Source organism: Oryctolagus cuniculus, chromosome 6 (genome assembly GCF_964237555.1).
Source record: "Oryctolagus cuniculus chromosome 6, mOryCun1.1, whole genome shotgun sequence".
NCBI lineage: Eukaryota > Metazoa > Chordata > Mammalia > Lagomorpha > Leporidae > Oryctolagus > Oryctolagus cuniculus.
Window position 1 is genome coordinate 59,742,385 of NC_091437.1, and position 18,782 is coordinate 59,761,166.

An 18,782-nucleotide genomic window follows, 5' to 3' on the forward strand; every position below is an offset into this window, starting at 1 on the left:
CTTAACTAGCTACGCCACAAATGCCAGCTCCTCCCCCGCCCCCATAAGTGATATCTTAGCCATTGCATCAAAGACCTTCCCCAGGAACATCTCTTTAATGAGGAGTAAGACATTTAGACACAGGCAGGCTGCTGTAGAGTTAGCATCTTACTATGCTGTCCTCCTTGGTGTCAGTCTTCCCATGGCTTCTACCAAAGACCTCTAGTGGGTGAACTGCATCCAGATCACGGAGGGAGAAGACAGGACCAGGAGGAGGCTCCAGACAGAGCCTCACAGCCTTCACGGAGGTGTAACATAGGAGGAATTCAGGCGGAGGATTAGCCTACTGAGCCACGGCGCCGGCCTTTGCATCACTTTTAAAAATGAATTCCCTAATGTAAAGTTTCCAAAATTTTATTGTTCACCATAGTCAGGCACTGACCTGTTATTCTTTTTATTTTTTTTTTAAGATTTATTTGAAAGGCACAGTTATATATATAACAGAGCTGATCTGAGGTCAGGAGCCAGGAGCTTCTTCCTGGGTGGGTGCAGGGGCCCAAGCACTTGAATCATCTTCCTCTGCTTTCCTAGGTGCATTAGCAGGGAGCTGGATCAGAAGTGGAGCAGCCAGGACTCGAACCGGCACTCTGATACAGGATGGTGGCAATCCAAGTGGGCAGCTTAACCAGCTGTGCCATGCCTACCGCACATTAATATGCAATTTGGGTCCTGATTTTTCCACTTAATATATAGTTATAAATATTTCCCCTATGTCATCAAATACTCTGTAAATTTGATCAGGGTTGGGGGGGGGCTGATCTCTCTGTGACATCACAGCTTCTTGGGGCCCTCTGTGACTCCTCGATCTGCTGTGGACCTGAGTAGGCCACACTGTCCACCAGCTCCGTTTGCCACCAGGAGTGCGAGGCCCTGATGTGTATGGGGCTCCAGACATGCTTTGCCCTGAAATACCTGCTTGATCCTCCCACGAGCTTCGGGCACACAAAGCGGCTCACCAGTGATTGGCCGTGCAAAGCTCTTGTTCGACACAGCGGCACGAAACCACAAATCAACGTGTCCTCATCCGTGTCCTCATCCGTGGCACGCCGGGTTCTCCTATGCTGAGAGTCAGGGAGAAGCCTCTCTCGGAAACCAGTCAGGAGGAGGCAGCTCTGGGCGCTTCCTCCTGTCTGTCCCCACGGAGGGGAGGGAGGGCTCCGTGTCCTAGGTGCTCCCGACAGGAGGGTTTCTGAGGCTCGCTCCTGAGGCTCCTCGCTTGGGAGCATCTGTGTGGCCTCCCCGTGTTCGTGTCCTTACACAGCGGCTCAGCCTGAGCCCACCCCAGCACAGCCCGGCCTTCTGCTTTCTCCTGGGGTGGAGAGGTGTTTGCCGCAGTGACATGTCAGGGAGAAATGGCTGAAGACAGCACACCCAGTTCTCCAGACAGTGCAGGGCGGCCAGCCACCCTGGGGGGACTCCAGTGCTCAGAGGCCACCCCGGTGCTCTGGGCCCCAGAATGTGGGCGGGGCCTGGGAGAAGCACTGAGCCTCCGGACCTGGAGGATGACAACGAACCCCTGGTGATGATTGTACCCAACCTTGGTGGCTCCGTGTCCTATATCTCACATCTCCGGGACAAGCCAGGGAAGCAGGCCCCCGTGGCTGGAAGCTCAGAATTTCCACGGAGCTTCCAGAAAAACCATCTCTTTCCAGGCAGGACTGGGATTAGAGGTGTTTTCATCAGGGCTCTCTCTCCCAGTTGCTCTTCTCTGCCCCAGTGTCGTTCTGGCTCTGACTCAGCCCAGGCCACCCAGGGGCAGTGGGCCGTGGATGGGGGCAGCCCCGGCAGCTGCTCTCTCCGAATTCCCTGGGACTCAAGGCCGGGTGCTGGGTGATTACACCGCTGTTATCTGGGATTAGCTATTTTCGCTCCCTGTATTTATATCATGGAAGCTGCAGCGTGATGCGGCCAGATGCCAGCGTGGGCAAACTGCTTCTTCCTCCGCACCCACCTGCTGTTCTGCTAACACCCGGCAAGGTGGCAGGGGTGGGGACCAGATCTGCCAGCCGCTGTGTTCAGAGGGGTGAGCCGAGTCGCAGGGGCGGGCGGAGCCTGGAGCCCGCCTTGGCAGCTGAGGGGGCGGAGGGCTGGCTGTGCGCCCTGCAGAGGGCGCCCGTCACCTCCCTAACCCCAGAAGTCTTCCAGTCCTGCAGCCCCCTAGCCTGCCTGCTCCTCCCTGACCCCTGGTATCTGTCCAGGGTGCCCGTGAAGGGTGCGAAGGGGGTCTCATTTTGGGCAGCCCAGAAAAGCACCCGAAAGTCCCAAATGTAAATTCAAAGGCATTACAAGGTTCTGCACCCCCGTGGCTGGCCGTGGGGCCCTCCCGGCTTGTCGGCTGTCCTTCCGGGAATACTGAGGCTTCTCAGAGGCGTGACCTGTCTCGCGGGGGTTGAGCCAGATGACCTCAGCGAGCGCCTGAAGTGCAGTCCGGGCTCGGTAAGTGGACTTGCTCGCGGCACCGCGGTGATATGTGGGGGATGCGTTTATCTGTGTGTGCATGTGTGTCTACATGCGGACCTTCCCACGGTGCCCGCAAGGCTGCTTGCAGACTCATTTGGTCCTTCTGGGAAAAAATGGACAATGCCAGGCCTTGGCTGAGCCTGGCTCGGGAGCATGGAGACACCAAGTCAGAGAGAAGCTCCAGCTAGAGCCCCAGGAAGCCCATCCTCCCAGATTGACCCACTGAGACCCTGCACTCAGTGTTGCCGTGTGCAGAGGGACCCCTGGCTTTCCCTAGGCCTTGGCCTGTGGGACTTTTCTCTCCAGGGCCCATCTCTCAGGGTAGCAAGCCTCCCAGGTGCACACTCTTTTTTTTCTTTTTTTTTTTTTTTAAGATTTATTTATTGTTTTGAAAGAGGAGAGAGAAGTAGAGGCAGAGAGAGAGAGAGAGGTCTTCCATCCACTGGTTCATTCCTCAATTGGCCGCAATGGCAGGAGCTGCGCCAATCAAGATAGGAGCCAAGAGCTTCTCCCACGTGCGTGCAGGGGCCCAAGGACTTGGGCCATCTTCTACTGCTTTCCCAAGTCATAGCAGAGAGCTGGTTTGGAAGTGGAACAGCCGGGACTTGAACTGGCACCCATATGGGATGCCGGCACTGCAGGCAGCGGCTTTATCTGCTTTGCCACAATGCTGGCATGGAGAATTCATTTTTTTAAAAAAATATTTATTTATTTATTTGAAAGGCAGAGTTACAGAGAGGCAGAGGAGAGTGAGAGAGAAGTCTTCTATCCGTTGGTCCACTCACCAAATGGCCATAATGGCCAGAGCTGTGCTGATCAGAAGCCAGGAGCCTGGAGCTTCTTCCAGGTCTCCCACGCAGGTGCAGGGGTCCAAGGACCTGGGCCATCTTCTACTGCTTTCCTAGGCCATAACAGAAAGCTAGATTGGAAGTGGAGCAGCTGGGACTTGAACTGGCATCCATGTGGGATTCTGGCACTACAAGTGGGGGCTTTACCTGCTACACCACAGTGCTGGCCCAGGAAGACAGTTCTTTCCTTTTTTTTTTTTTAATATTTTATTTATTTATTTGAGAGGTAGAGCTACAGACAGTGAATCGGAGAGACAGAGAGTGAGGTCTTTCTTCCACAGACTCACTCCCCAAATGACCATGGAACTTCCTCAGAGGTGTAGGGGCCCAAGCACTTGGGCTATCCTCCACTGCTTTCCCAGGCTAGAGAGCTGGATTGGAAGAGGAACAGCTAGGACTAGAACTGGTGTCCATATAGGATGCTGGTGCTGCAGGCAAAGGATTAATATACTGCGCCACAGCACCAGTACTTCCCCAAGAGCTTTCTAATTGTGGATTGGAACTGGGGCAGAAGCAGCTTAGGGCTCTGAGCCACAACACCGGCCCCAAGCCTGGACCTTTTGATTTTAACAGATAGAGTTAGACAGTGAGAGAGAGAGAGACAGAGAGAAAGGTCTTCCTTCCATTGGTTCACTCCCCAAATGGCCGCCACGGCCGGAGCTACGCTGATCCGAAGCCAGGAGCCAGGTGCTTCCTCCTGGTCTCCCATGTGGGTGCAGGGCCCAAGCACTTGGGCCATCCTCCACTGCACTCCCTGGCCACAGCAGAGAGCTGGACTGGAAGAGGAGCAACCAGGACTAGAACCCGGTGCCCATATGGGATGCCAGCTCCACCGGCGGAGGATTAGCCAAGTGAGCCACAGCGCCGGCCCCCTGATTTTGCTGTCTTCCTTCCCCCTCCCCCAGTACTGGCACTGAAGCATCTTCCAAGGACAAGGTGGACAGAGTGGACCATAGCGGCTCCGGCCTCCTGTCCTGAGTGTGACCTAACATCTGGGCACCCCTGCCTGCTGCCAGACTTGGACACAGAGAGGGAATGTGCACTAGCCGGGGTGGACAAAAGAGATGGCAGCAACAAGGCCTGGGGCCGGGAGCGTCCGTTTCCAAAGCAGAAGAAAGGAAAGGGGTTTAGTTAGTGCCTCCCCCCACCGCCCCCATCCCCAGGCACCCTCTACCAGAGCCAGAGCTCAGCCTGCTCCCTTCCCTGTTCTGCCGCAGGCTCCCAAGTCAGAGAAGGGGACAAAACAAAAACAAAAACAAAAACAAAAACAAAAACAAAAACAAAAACACAACAACAACAAAAACTTCAGCAATTGGTGGAAAGCACTGGCCATCCTTAGGCCTGGTGCTCTCCATTTGCCTCTCTCTCTCTCTCTCTCTCCCTCTCACAGGGGACGTATTACTTGCCATTTCTGATCTGATTTTTTTTTTAAATCTGAGGCTTGTTGGGATTTTTTTTTAAAGATTTATTCATTTTTGAAAGGTAGAATTACAGGGGTTGGGGAGAGACAGAGAGGTCTTCCATCCACTGATCCACTCCCCAAATGACCGAAATGGTTGGGGCTGGGCTAATCCGAAGCCAGGAGCTAGGAGCTTCTTTTGGTCTCCCACGTGGGTGCTGTGGCTCGAACCAGTGCCCATATGGGACGCCAGCACTGCAGGCATCGGCTAAGCCTGTTACGACACACAGAGCTGGCCCCTCAGAGTCGATTCTTACACTTATTATAACCTTATCCTATGCCATTAAATGCTCTAGGATGTTAATCTTGGTAGCTAAGTTTCCTGGTTTTGTGCATTTAGGGTTCCATTTTGTTTTATTGTTGTAAATAATATTGCATTTAATAATTTGGTCATGCAACAAAACTTCCAGAGTAGTCCATAAACGGGACTCCTGACTGTGTGGTGTTGGATTTAGGATGTAGAAACCATGTTCTGTGTGAATCAGAGGGAAACACAAGTGTGTATGTTTGTACTTACGTAAAGAAGTCATTGAAGACTCCTCGTGAAAGTATCTGGCCATGGACTGAGGCTGGGTCAGACCTGGCCGTGTGGATTTAAAGGGAGACTTCTCACAGAAGGCACTTTGCTTACGGTGGGGTCTGAAGCACGAGTCTCTCTTATCAGCTAAGGAAACATAAAAGACAAATTGCCGCTTGATTGTAGAACAGAAGCAGGAGGGGCTCTGTAGCCGGCTACTGTGTCTTCCTTCTTGCATCCAGAGCCGAGGACTCCCAGCCAAAGGTTGAGTTAGATGGGTTGAGTCATGCAGGTGAGGGAGGCGGCTCTGATCCTCAGATAGCTAGCTGGGGAAGCAGGTGACCACTGGGTGCAGCCTCTCCTGGACCCTCCTGAGCCCCTGCCAACTGCATGCTTTAGCAGTGCCGGCAGAAGTGTCCCAGGGGGACATGCTGATGCAGTGATCGGACCGTCCCCACTGTGATGCAAAGATCTCCAGGGAAGGTTTTGCCCCTTGTTTGGTGTTTAAGGCCAAACCCAGGTCCTGCCCACCAGGGGGCCCGGCCTGGTCCCCTCTGCCCGCCCCTCTAGCTGTTCTGGCATTGGGAGGAGACACTCTCGGACCCCAGTCCTGGCCTGGACACTAATAGGCCATGCCATCTCAGGCAAATGACCTCTTGCAGCCTTAGTTTTTCATCTATAAAAGGCAGAAAGTGGCACCCACGACCTCAGGAGGTGGGAGTGCATTCAGTGGGGTGACGTGCGAGGGCGTGAAGGCTGGGCACCCTAAATGGCGATGCTTCATAGCTGTTACCACCCAGCGACAGATAAACCTGAGCTGTTTAAATCCCAGCTGGATCAGCAACAGCATCGCCTGTCGGTTTCTTCTATTCTCCCCCCTGCCCTCACGAACATTCTGCTTTTCTCTAGAGAAGAGAGCTCACCTATTAAATGCACTTATGCTTCTTCTTTTTAAAAATTAACTTATTTTTTAAAAGATTTATTTATTTATTTGAGAGGTAGAGTTACAGAGAGAGAGAGAGACAGAGAGAGAGAGAGAGACAGAGAGGTCTTACATCTGCTGGCTCACTCCCCAATTGGCCACAACGACCAGAGCTGCGCCGATCCGAAGCCAGGAGCCAGAAGCTTCTTCCGAGTCTCCCACACAGGTGCAGGGGCCCAAGGACTTTGGGCCATCTTCTACTGCTTTCCCAGGCCATAACAGAGAGCTGGAGCGGAAGTGGAGCAGCTGGGACTTGAACTGGTGCCCATATGAGATGCTGGCACTGCGGGTGGCAGCTTTACTCACTATGCCATAGCGCTGGCCCCGTACACTTCTTTTCTAATGTGCTTTAAGGAGCCAACGGTTTCTGAGGAGCTCCCTGGAGGCCATTTGCATCTTCACCCACAGGAGTGTCTCTACTTGGGACACACAGGGACTTCAGTGGGCCTGAAGCACCAGGACTGTGTCATTACAGAATCTGTGTTTTCTGCAATGTGCTGCCGGTCAACAGTTCCCATGTTAAAAAAGTGAGTACACAGACCTGCGCTGTGGTGCAGTGGAGTAAGCCTCCACCTTCAAAGCTAGCGTCCCATGTCGGAGCGCCGGTTCGAGCCTTGGTTACTCCGTTTCTGGTCTCTGCTAATGCAATCCTGGGAAGGCAGCGGAAGATGACCCAAATGCTTGGGTTCCTGCCACCCATGTGAGAGACCTGGGTGGAGTTTCTGGTTCTTGGCTTTAGCCTGGCCCAGCCCTGGCTGTTGTGGCCATTTGGGGAATGAACCAGCGGATGGAAAATCTCTCACCCCGTCTCTTTTCTTTGATGCTCTTTCAAACAAATAAATACATCATAAAGAAGAATAAACAACATGAATGCAAAACAGAATGTAGGAAATAAGTTACTCTTGGTCCATCCCCTTATGCATCCAATTTTTACTTATTTCTGTTTCCCAATTGCTTTCTCTCTACAGGTGTATGTAATTTTTAGAATGAGTTTTGCATTCTTCCTCCCATGTATATGATCTGTATAATCTTCAGCCTTGTAGCTTTAAATGCTCATCATATGGCTGCATCACAATTTACTTAGTATCGTGGTCTTTATGCTGCTTTTAACATCTTTACTATTTTTTTTTAATTATTATTTGACAGGTAGTTATAGAGAGACAGAGAGAAAGGCCTTCCTTCCATTGGTTCACTCCCCAAATGGCCGCTATGGCTGACGCTGCGCCACTCTGCAGCCAGGAGCCGGGTACTTCTTCTTGGTCTCCCATGCGAGTGCAGGAGCCCAAGCATTTGAGCCATCCTCCACTGCCCTCCCCGGGCCACAGCAGAGAGCTGGCCTGGAAGAGGAGAACCCGGAGCCCATATGGGATGCCGGCGCCACAGCGGAGGATTAACCAAGTGAGCCATGGCGCTGGCTCGATAGTCTTTACTATTTGTCCATAAGTCCGCCAAGAGGCACACAGCTCCCCACCCCCTCGCCTTCTTCATCTCCTGGAAGCCGGTTCACTCTCAGGGCCAGCGCAGGCTTCCTCCTGTTCCTCCGCACTGGTTTCCACAACTGCTCCTTCAGTGTCCCAGGCAGCCTGGTCTCCTTCGTCTGTGGTCTGACCGTGCAGGCCGGAGGTGGACGACGGGCGAGTGCGCCTGGCCAGGCTGAAATCTGAAGCTCAAGGTTGCCTTCAAGTGAGGACTCATGGAACTGCAGGGCTGGGAGCCTGGCTCAGCCTTCTGTGCGCACATGCATGGTGTTTGGGCATGCCTGCGTAAGCGTGTGCATGCATGCATGTGTGTAAGCGTGTGCGTGTGTGCATACGTGTGTATGCGTGCATGCACACATACTTGTGTTTCAGATGTAGGGTTGGGAGAGGAGCAGGACCCCCTTCAATTTTTTTTCAAAAAAATGTTTATTTTCATTTACTCAAAAGGCAGAGGGGGAGGGAGGGAGGAAAGAAAGGTGAGGGGAAAAGGAGAGAAAGAGGGGTTTAGAGAAACACAAGTGCTTCCATCTGGTGGTTGACTCCCTACATGCCCACAGCAGCTAGGGCTGGGCCAGGCCCAAGCCAGGAACCCAGACCTCCATCCTGGTCTCCCGTGTGGGCGGCAGGGGCCCAAGCACTTTCTGCTGTTAGCTGCTGCCTCCGGGGAGGCATTAGAAGGGAGCAGGGGGCTGGGAAGCAGAGCAGCCAGGCCTGGACTCTGCCGCAGGAAGCTGGAGCCCCAGGTGGCGGAGCCTAGCCGCCCCTCCTCTCCAACGTGGGGCAGGCACAGGTTCACCGGGCAATGAGATGGCCGCACAGACTTTCTCTTTCTCCTTCTGTTCAGGTGCGCGGTTGATTTCCTTTCTAGTAGCAGGGGTAGGAAGCTGGGCAGGGGAGAGGTTTAGAAGGGGACAGGGGAAGGGGGAGGGAGGCGATGAGTACAGCCTCTATTAAACGCTTACTGTGTACCAATGTTTTTGCTGTGGATGGCTTACATCGGTCCATGCTGAATTTTATAGCAAAGCTCTTACGAGGGCTATTTAACAAGCCGGGAACCCGAGGCTCAGAGAGACCGAGTCCTACTGGCTGCAGGAGCCAGTTTCTGCAGGATTCTAAAGCACAGGTTGATTGGCAGATCCCCAGGGCCCTGGCGGTGCTTCCCCCACCCCAGGACCCCACTGCCCTCTCAAGACCCCTGCTCAGGCTCCCGGGGAAGCTCCACCTTCCACAAGCCCGCCGACTCCGTGGCTCCCAGCCCTGGGAAACCAGGCTCTGCCTGCCTCCCTGTGTCGCAGGGCGTCCTGGTCCCCTAGCTCCGGGGTCGGGTGTGCCCCCTTGCCCTGGATGGGGAGGGGGCCGGTGCAGCCCCGCCCCCTGCACTACGGAGGCGGGGCCCGCGGCAAGCCCGAAACTGCCCTGCTCCAAAACCTGCGTTCATTAGCGTTAAGAAACAGGAGTGAAAGAAAAGGAGAAGCAAACCCAAAAAGGTCACAAGCCTGATTTTTAGATAAATGTTGGTAATTAAAAAAAATCAATACATTCCATCAGCAGAAAAGTAATTCCAGCAGCATAGAAAGGCAAATAATTAAAAGCGCCTAGGTTTTCTTCGAGAATGTTCTTTAGCATAGACCGGCAGACAAATCATACCCGTGGTTACTTAGACATATTTAAACACAACAGGGGAGGGTTGTGGGTTGGAGGGACGTTATGGGGGGGAAGCCATTGTAATCAATATTCTGTACTTTGGAAATTTATATTCATTAAATAAAAGTTAAAAAAATATAACAACAACAACAACAACAAAATAAACAACGGGGGCGCGCTCGACCCGCGTCCAGCCCTTCTCCTTTTTTTTTTTTTTTTTTTTTTTTGACAGGCAGAGTGGACAGTGAGAGAGAGAGACAGAGAGAAAGGTCTTCCTTTTTGCTGTTGGTTCACTCTCCAATGGCCGCCACGGCCAGCGTGCTGCAGCCGGCGCACCGCGTTGATCCCATGGCAGGAGCCAGGTACTTATCCTGCTCTCCCATGGGGTGCAGGGCCCAAGCACCTGGGCCATCCTCCACTACACTCCTGAGCCACAGCAGAGAGCTGGCCTGGAAGAGGGGCAACCGGGACAGAATCCGGCGCCCCAACCGGGACTAGAACCCGGTGTGCCGACGCCGCAAGGCGGAGGATTAGCCTAGTGAGCCGCGGCGCCGGCTTGCTTCTCCCTTTCTTGTGGGCCTCCTGCTGGGGTCTGTGTGCGTCCAGAGCGACCTCCCTCTTGGCACGGGCTGCGCAGGTTGCTGGGTTTCCGCTGCGATAGCTTCAAGACGCCTCCTAACGGCGGAGCGGATGCTGGGTGGTCCCACCCCGGGCCGCCGTTCCCCCGCAGCCACCGCGGGAGCGGGAACCAGCCCCAGCGAGGCGAGGTCCGGGCACCGGCTGGAGCTCGGTCTCCTAGCAACGTCCTGGTCCAGCCGGGTCCACCGGGCAGGTGTGCGGAGGCCTGGAGATGCTGAGCTGCTGCCCTCTTGCGGCCCGGCCTGGAGGCGCCTTCTGGCTCCCCCCGTGTGAGTCCCAGCCAGTCTTTGGCTCTACCGACTGCAGCCCCTTCTCCGTGTCACGCGGGAGAAGCATCTTTGGGCCTCGCTCAGTGACTGAATCCAGCTCCCGGCCTGCCTTGGCCGTGCTTCAAACACCCTGTGCTTGACAGTGACTGGGTGCCTGCTGGGAGCTAGGAGGCAGCTTCTGCCTTGCCCTGAAATGCAAAGACCTGTTGGGATCCGGGAAACCTGGCTCTACATTTACTGCAGTGTCTTTTTCATCTGTTCATCCTCCCACACCCCATTGCCACCTCAGTCCACCCACCCACCCACCCACCCATCCATCCTCCCCATCCAGTGACCCACCCATTCAACCGCCCGTCCATCTGTCCATCCATCCACCACCCACCCAACTGCCCATCTAGCCATCCAGGTACTCGTCCCTTCACTCATTCATCCTCTGCCCACCCACCCATCAGCTCATTCATTCACTCACCCATCCGACTGCCCGGCCACCCACCCATCTATTCATCCATCCATCCTTCCGGTCATTCAGAATTACTTGTAGAGTGTCAGCCTGTGCATCGTGAGTTTTAAGCTCTGTGATCTTGGGTGAGTTACCTTACCTCTCTGAGCCTCAGTTTCCATGTCTGTAAATCTAAAATCTCACCGAGTTGTTGGGAAGATTCAATGAAGCAATGTAGGTGAACTGCTTGGTGGATAGTAGGTTCTTTTTTAAGTTGCATTTATTATATCTGAGGTTTAGAAGATACCGAATCTTCTGTAAGCTTATGCTGTAGTTGGGGAGACCTGGTGTGGGTACATAAAGCAATGGGAGAGTTTTTAAAAAAATATTTATTTATATATTTGAAAGAGTTACACAGAGAGAGAAGGAGAGGCAGAGAGAGAGAGGTCTTCCACCTGCTGGTTCACTCCCCAATTGGCTGCAATGGCTGGAGCTGAGCCGATCTGAAGCCAGGAGCCAGGAGCTTCTTCCAGGTCTCCCACGTGGGTGCAGGGGCCCAATGATTTGGGCCATCTTCTGCTGCTTTCCCAGGCCATAGCAGAGAGCTGGACTGGAAGAGGAGCAGCTGGGACCAGAACCGGCATCCATATGGGATGCCGGCGCCGCAGGCATCGGCTTTACCCACTGCGTCATAGCGCTGGCCCCAGATGGGAGAGTTTAACAAGCACCAGATGTGGTGAGGCTGTCGTGCACGGTCTGTGGGCTGAAGCTGTGTAAAGTGAAGGTCCATGGTGCTGGACTTCCTGGGAGTGAAGTCTTCAGTCTGATTTGCAGGAACTGAGAGAAGATGAAGGGGCGGGTCAGGAGACAGGCTCACTCGGGTGGAAACTTCCTTCCTCAAAAGTGCCCATCAGCGGGGGCCGGCATTGTGGCCTGGTAGGCTAAGCCTCTGCCTGTGGTGCTGGCGTCCCACGTGGGCACCGGTTCTAGTCCCGGCTGCTCCTCTTCTGATCCAGCTCTCTGCTAATGGCTGGGAAAGCAGTACAAGATGGCTTGGGCCCCCCGCACCCCACATGGAAGATCTGGAAGAAACTCCTGTCTCCTGATTTTGGATTGGTCCAGCTCTGGCCATTGTGGCCATCTGGGGAGTGAACCAGGGGATGGAAGACCTCTCTCTGTGTCTTTCCCTCTTCCTGTCTGTAACTCTACCTCTTATATAAATAAATGTACCTATCAGCCATGACACCTGCCAAAGAAGCGACGCAGGGCCCTGTCAAGACAGCCTGTTCCCTGCGGCAGGAAGCAGCCAGTCTACTTGAGATTAAATCAGCCACTGATGCTAAATTCAGTTAATGCAGTTGATCTGGGAGTCCAATGGGAACCCTGGCAGAATTGTCCAGATTTCATGCAGGGAAGATTCAATAATTCTGACTCAACCAATGATTAGACACCTGCCACGAAGCATTGTGCTGGCTTCTCCAGGTACCCGTGAGGTGGGATCATTCCGCCCATTTCAGAAGAGGAGACAGAGGGTCAGAGGGGAAAGATGATGCGCCCAGCACCACACAACTAATAGGTCTACAGTCGGGAGTCCCACCCAAGTGCCTTGATGACCCTCCCCCCTTTCTACCCTGTCTTCTTCATGTTCTGTCATGGTTAGCTCCAGGCAAGGTCTATTTCCATGTCACTGGGTTTTCCTTGTTGTTGGCTTGAGGGTCTGGGATCCCCCCTCCCCCACCAGGGAGCAGGGAGCATGGGGCGGCCCCTCCTCATCTGGAGTGGTTGTGGGAGGCACTCAGAAACCCCAGGGAGTTTCTTTTTCCCTAAAAGGGGTGGCGTTTGCAGCAGTGGTTAAGATGTGGGAGTGCCTGGGAGGAGTCTTGGCTCTTCTGCTGTCTATCTGGCTGGCCTCTCAAGTGGCGATTCCCTTCGTGAAGTAGTGGAGCCGTGGGTTCCTACACCTGTGGGTTCCTGCACCCGTGGCTTTGCTCTGGAAGCCATCGCTGTCCAGCTCCGGCTCTGGCTCTTCCATGACGCAGGAAGAAGCCCCCACCCACCAGATGTCGGGGCCGTGCCCTTGGGTTTCCCAGCCTCGGAACCAGGAGCCAAGAAAGTAAACCTCTTTTCTTGCTGAATTATCTAGTCACTGGCATTCAGCTACGACAATAGGAAACTGACCAAGACACACATGAAATTCTGATTTCCAGCTTGGGATCCTTGTCTCTGTTAAAGAACCCACCAGCTTGCAGCCACCCTGCTCACTCTGGGTGTGCAGGGTCTAGGCTCCGCAGTCCCCACTGCTCCCTCTTGTCTCCCACCTCTCATCCATGTCATTGCCAATGAAGTGTAAGCTGTGCAGAGAGATCAGAGCAAGGGCTGTGGAAGCCTTACCTCCCGGCCATGTAACCTGGGACAGATTGTTGCCTCGGTTTAAAAATCTGTGAAATGGGGACAAGAATATTATCCATCTCATAGGTGTTTGAGAGTTTCACTGAATCAATCTAGAAAAAGTAACTGCTGCATACAGAACATCATATAAACCTTAACTACAAGTTGAATATTCCTCATCTAAATACTTGACAACACAAGCGCTTGCATTTTGGATTTCAGCTGTTAGATTTTGGAATATTTGCATGATGTGTTGACATATCATGGGGATGGCTCTCACATCTAAGCATACATCTTACCTGTTATCCATCTGTCTATCCGTCTATCCATCATCTGTCATACATAGACAAATTTTTTTTTTGACAGGCAGAGTGGACAGTGAGAGAGAGAGAGACAGAGAGAAAGGTCTTCCTTTGCTGTTGGTTCATCCTCCAATGGCCGCCGCGGCTGGCACGCTGTGGCCGGCGCAACGCGCTGATCCGATGGCAGGAGCCAGGTACTTCTCCTGGTCTCCCATGGGGTGCAGGGCCCAAGCACTTGGGCCATCCTCCACTGCACTCCCTGGCCACAGCAGAGAACTGGCCTGGAAGAGGGGCAACCGGGACAGAATCCGGCACCCCGACCGGGACTAGAACCCGGTGTGCCGGCGCTGCAAGGCAGAGGATTAGCCTAGTGAGCTGCAGCGCTGGCTCCAAATATTTCTAATAGTTTTGTGGCTTAGCAGGTTAAACTTCTGCCTGCATCCCATACGAGCACCTGTTTGAATCCGGGCTGCCCCATTTCCAATCCAGCTCCCTGCTGTGGCCTGGGAAAGCAGCAGAAGATGGCCCGAGTGTTGGGCCCCTGCCACCCAAGTTGGTGATCCAGATGGAGTTTCTTGGATCCTGGCTTCATCCTGGCCCAGCCCCAGCTGTGTGGCTGTTGGGAATGAACCAGTGGGTGGAAGATTTCTCTGTCTCTGTCTCTGTCTCTCTCAGAAACTTTACCTTTCAAATAAATAAATAAAACTTTTTAGAAAAACCACAGTTCCGTGGTGTGGACTTTCCCACACGAGGCACCACGCTGGTGCTCAAAGTTTGAGCTTTGGATTTTCAGATTCGGACTGCCCCATCTATATTGGTGTTGCTATTACTGTTTTCTGTTTGTATTTGCATTTTTCAGCTCTTGTTTTCTCCCCTCGCCCCCTTTACAAATCTCTCATGTCTCTATCCACCTATTTGCTTACGTATTTGAAGGGCAGAGTGACAGAGAGTGAGCGAGCTCTCAGTCGCTAGTTCACTCCCCAAGTTCCTGAACAGCCAGGGGCTACGAACTCCATCCAGTTCACCCCCGTGGGTGCAGGGACAAGCACTTGGGCCATCATCTGCTGCACATTAGCAGGGAGCTGGGTCGGAAGTGGAGGTGGGGTGGGGAGGACTCCGGTTTAACCCGCTGCACCACAATGCTGGGCCCTGCTTTTCCCTCCTGAGCTACCAAACCCTGTTTCCATGTGATGTGACAGAAGGAAGTGCTGTGGACAGGGCCCCTCCTCTTCCCCCAGAGCCTGGGCTGCCTTCTCCCGGAGCCAAGCCTTTGCTTTTGGTGGTGGGTGGGGGTGGGTGGATGGTGCCACTGCTTCTGCCTGGGAACCTGCTCTGACCTGGGGGACTGCTGTGCCGCCTGTCACCCAGTGTCCCCGACACCCTGGCCTGTCAGGTTGAGCTGAGTTCCTTCGGCCCAGCACCAGACACCTCCGAGACCCTGGAGCGAGGAGGCAGCTGACAGAGAGGCGGTTATCTTGGCCCCGCTCCCCCGCCGCCCAGCTGGGCCGCCTGCCCCTGCTCTGGACAGCATAAAAAGTCAGGCTCTGCTGACAGAGGCACAGGGCAGAGGGCTGGCAGCTGGGATCAGCGCAGGCCCCAGAGAGTGGGGGCCGGCCTGGGCTCTGCTATTTATAACTTCCTGTGATAATAAGGCCCATTCACCCCCATTCACCCCCTCCCCAGGGCCCTAATTGCTCCGGGCGGGCGGATGACAGCCTCATTATTAACTTCACAAAACTTGAACTTGGGCTGTGTCAACAAAACCCACGGGCGGCTCCCGGGCTCCTGACTCTCGGGACTCTTTGCCCTCTGTGGGGCCGAGGGTGGTGGGAGAAGGGAGCAGCCTGGCTCGCTTCCAGCTCTCTGGGCTCTGATTTCTCCGGCCTCAGATTATCCTGGGGAGGCTCTGCCTTGAGCTGACCGAGGGCTCTTTCCTCTTGGCTGTGCTCAGCTGTGGTCAGCTGGTCCCCCTGCCCCGGGCAGGAGGCCACATTTTGCTCCCTGGAAGTATGGGAGGTGAGGATGTTAAAGGGACTGTAGCGACTGCTTGGCTGCAGTTAAAAACTGGGCCCAGGAACCGGTGCTGTGGCGTAGAAGGTTGGGATGCTGCCTGTGGCACCAGCATCCCATATGGGCGCCGGTTCAAGTCTTGGCTGCTCCACTTCTCATCCAGCTCCCTGCTAATGCACCTGGGAAAAGCAGCGGAAGATGGCCTATGTACTTGGGCCCCTGCACCCACATGGGAGACCTGGATGAAGCTCCTGGCTCCTGGCTTCAGCCTGGTGCAGCCCTGGCCATTGCAATCATTTGGATAGTGAACCAGCAGATGGGAGAGCTCTCCCTCTTCTCTCTCTTATTAAAAAACAAAACAAAACAAAAACAAAAAACTGAGCCTGGTTCAGCCCAAGTGTGTATTTTATTTGTCAGAATATTTGAAAACAGATTGGAGATCCCTTGCTTTGAAGGAGGGTGTTTGGTGCAGTGCTTAGGATAATAGGGCCGCCTGCCTCCCGTATTGGAGTACCTGGGTTCGAGTCCCAGCTCCGCACCCAGCTTCCTGCTAACGCGCACCCTGGGAGGCAGCAGTGACGGCTCAAGTGCTGGAGTCCGTGCCACCAATGTGGGAGACCCTCACTGAGTTCCTGCTCCTGCGCGGCTCAGCTCTGGCTGTTGTGGGCATTTGGGGAGTGAACCAGCGATGGGAGCTCTGTCTGTGTGTCTGTCTGTCTCCCTGCCTTTCAGATGAACAAAGAAACCAACTGAACATTCAAGGGTGCAGTTCTGAGATCCGTGGGCACACACAATAATGGACCCGTCAGCACCATGGAGCTGCCCGCCCATGAAGCACTTCCTCCCCAGGCTTCCTTCTCTGCAGTGACGGACAGTGAGAGGGACACACACACACACACACACAGAGAAATAGATATGCACACACACACATGCATACAGACACATGCACATATACACAGGCAGATACACACACACAAACAGACACACATACAGACACACAGACACACACAAGAAGATACACACACATACACATACAGAAACAGGCACACACTGATCTTCTATCTGCTGTTCCACTCCCCAGATGGCCACAGCAGTTGGGGCTGTGCTGGGCCAGGTGGAATCCAGGAGCTAAGGACATCCTGGTTCCCCAGGTGGGTGGGGGAAGCCGAGTGCTGGAGCCGTCATCTGCTGTGCCTGAGGCTCGTCAGCAGGGAGCTGGGTGCCTCATGTCTGAAGCACACGCTGTCGTCCGTGTGCACCCACAGGAGGAAACGCCTCAAGGACGGATGTGCAGTATTGGCACCCCTGGGGGGGGTCTTGGAACACATCCAGTGTTAGGGGGGTATTGTGCATTCTACTCTCCCCCCTCTTTTTTTTTTTAAGATTTATTTATTTACTTGAAAGTCAGAGTTACACAGCAAGAGAAGAAGAGGCAGAGAGAGAGAGAGAGAGAGAGAGAGAGAGGTCTTCCATCTGCTGGTTCACTCCCTAGTTGGCCACACAGCCAGAGCTGCACTGTTCCGAAGCCAGGAGCCAGGAGCTTCCTCCAGGTCTCCCACGTAGCTGAAGGGGCAAAAGGACTTGGGCCATCTTCTACTGCTTTCCCAGGCCACAGCAGAGAGCTGGATCAGAAGTGGAGCAGCCGGGACTCAAACCAGTGCCTATAAGGGATGCCGGCACTGCATGCGGCGGCTTTACCTGCTATGCCATAGTGCCTCTCCCCTTTTTCTTAAACGATTGAGTTTTTTTCTAGTAGCACTGAACTGCTCAATCTTACATGGTTTATAACACACTACTGCTCCAAGAAAACAGACTGACTCGTCATTGGCTCCCAGAGTGTTACACATGGTCTCACTGAGCGCTCACAGCAGCACTGTGCAGCAGGAAGCTCTTATTAATTCTAACCAGACAATAACGACCTCCTGAGTTCTCACCCTCAAGTTCAAGGCTAGGTCCTGTGCCCCAGATCCCCGGGCCACTGTGGGAAGCGTTTTCAACTTTCCAAAGGGCATGAACATATCGTGTTTCTCTCCTGATCAAAGTACTCCAGGACAGCTGGAAAAGTCGGGAGAGATGGAAAAGTACATGCAATCTCCCCACTCACAATGACCCGCGTTCTCCGTGTGCCGTGTTCCCGAGCTGTGGGCACAATCTTGTAATATATGAGAGTTTACGCAAAAAGGAACACAGATCATCTGGCAAGCACCATTTCACACTCCGTATGTAGCATGGAAAACGAAGCCAAAAACATGAGGACTGTTTTCCACGTTGTGTTCCCGGAGTGAGAGGAAGGAGGCAACCGGCCGAGGCTTTGGGGCAAACGAAGGCCTGGCCTCCACTTTAGGGCTGTGGGGGGCTCCTCTGCTGCTGAGGTTGGGGGGCTTCCCCACCTGGGGCGTACAGACCAGCAAGGCTCCCCCGCAAGGTGGGTGGCCCTGGTTTGTATGGGATGGGGACCCGCTGGGAGGAACGGAGGCCTTGGGCGCCCACTCCTACACTGGCAGAGCGGGCTGGAGAGTGAATATCAGTGTGAGCCTCACACAGGGGGCAGTGGGCTGTGCTGGGGCGTCAGACTGCCGCTTGCCCTGGATCAAGAACATGCTGTGCTCTCTGGGGCCACCAGGTGGTGCTGTGGAGTAGGAAATGAACTGGCTGTCACGGTGCAGAACGAAGGCAGCCAGGTGCCAACCCACAGTGGAGGGTGTGTGCCCAGTGCAGGGCAAGGAGAGCCTGGGCAGAAGTAGAACCGCTCTGGCGAAGAAGGGCAAAGCGGTGATGAGTTCTCTATGCAGAGGGAATTCCTGAGGTTCTGGGTTCTATGGACCAAGCTTGGTCCAGGTCCAGGCACATTTTAGTGGTAGGATGGTAGCAAGTGGCCTTGTTTTGGAGCCTCAGTTCTCCTGTCTGCAGAATGGGTGATCCCTGTGGGCCGCAGGACAGATGAGAAGAGGAGGGTAAGGGCTCTGGTCTGAGTGGCTCACGCAGGATGATGGGGGAAGGGATAGCAAGGTCAAGACCCTGTGCGGCTGCCTGGTTCTCCTTGGGCTACCAGGGGCACGCTGCTGTCTGTGTACCAGGCCTGGGGCATTGGTTGCATGGAATCAGATGAGCGAATGTTCATTCCAGAGCATGCTCAAGGGGCTCAGGTTGGGAGACAGACAGCAAACACTGCAACTGGGAGATAAGGGCACAGGCAGGCTTCCTGCAACTGGGCGGGCTTGGGCCAGGCCTTCGAACACAGGTGGCGATGGAGCGGGAGATCAGATTTTGGATTCCTGGACTCAGAGGATAGCCGAGGCCGAGGCCTG

At 54.2% G+C, this 18,782-nt stretch overlaps 1 long non-coding RNA gene across 1 annotated transcript in view; it reads left to right on the forward strand.

The window, feature by feature from the left end:
- Positions 1 to 2,027: 2,027 nt before the first annotated feature.
- The window catches only part of LOC127490554 (uncharacterized), a 106,606-nt gene continuing 89,851 nt past the window's right edge, over positions 2,028 to 18,782 (forward strand). Inside the window, exon 1 of the long non-coding RNA XR_011389905.1 lies at positions 2,028 to 2,475. This is a non-coding gene — a long non-coding RNA (uncharacterized lncRNA). The remainder of the gene's footprint in view (positions 2,476 to 18,782) is intronic.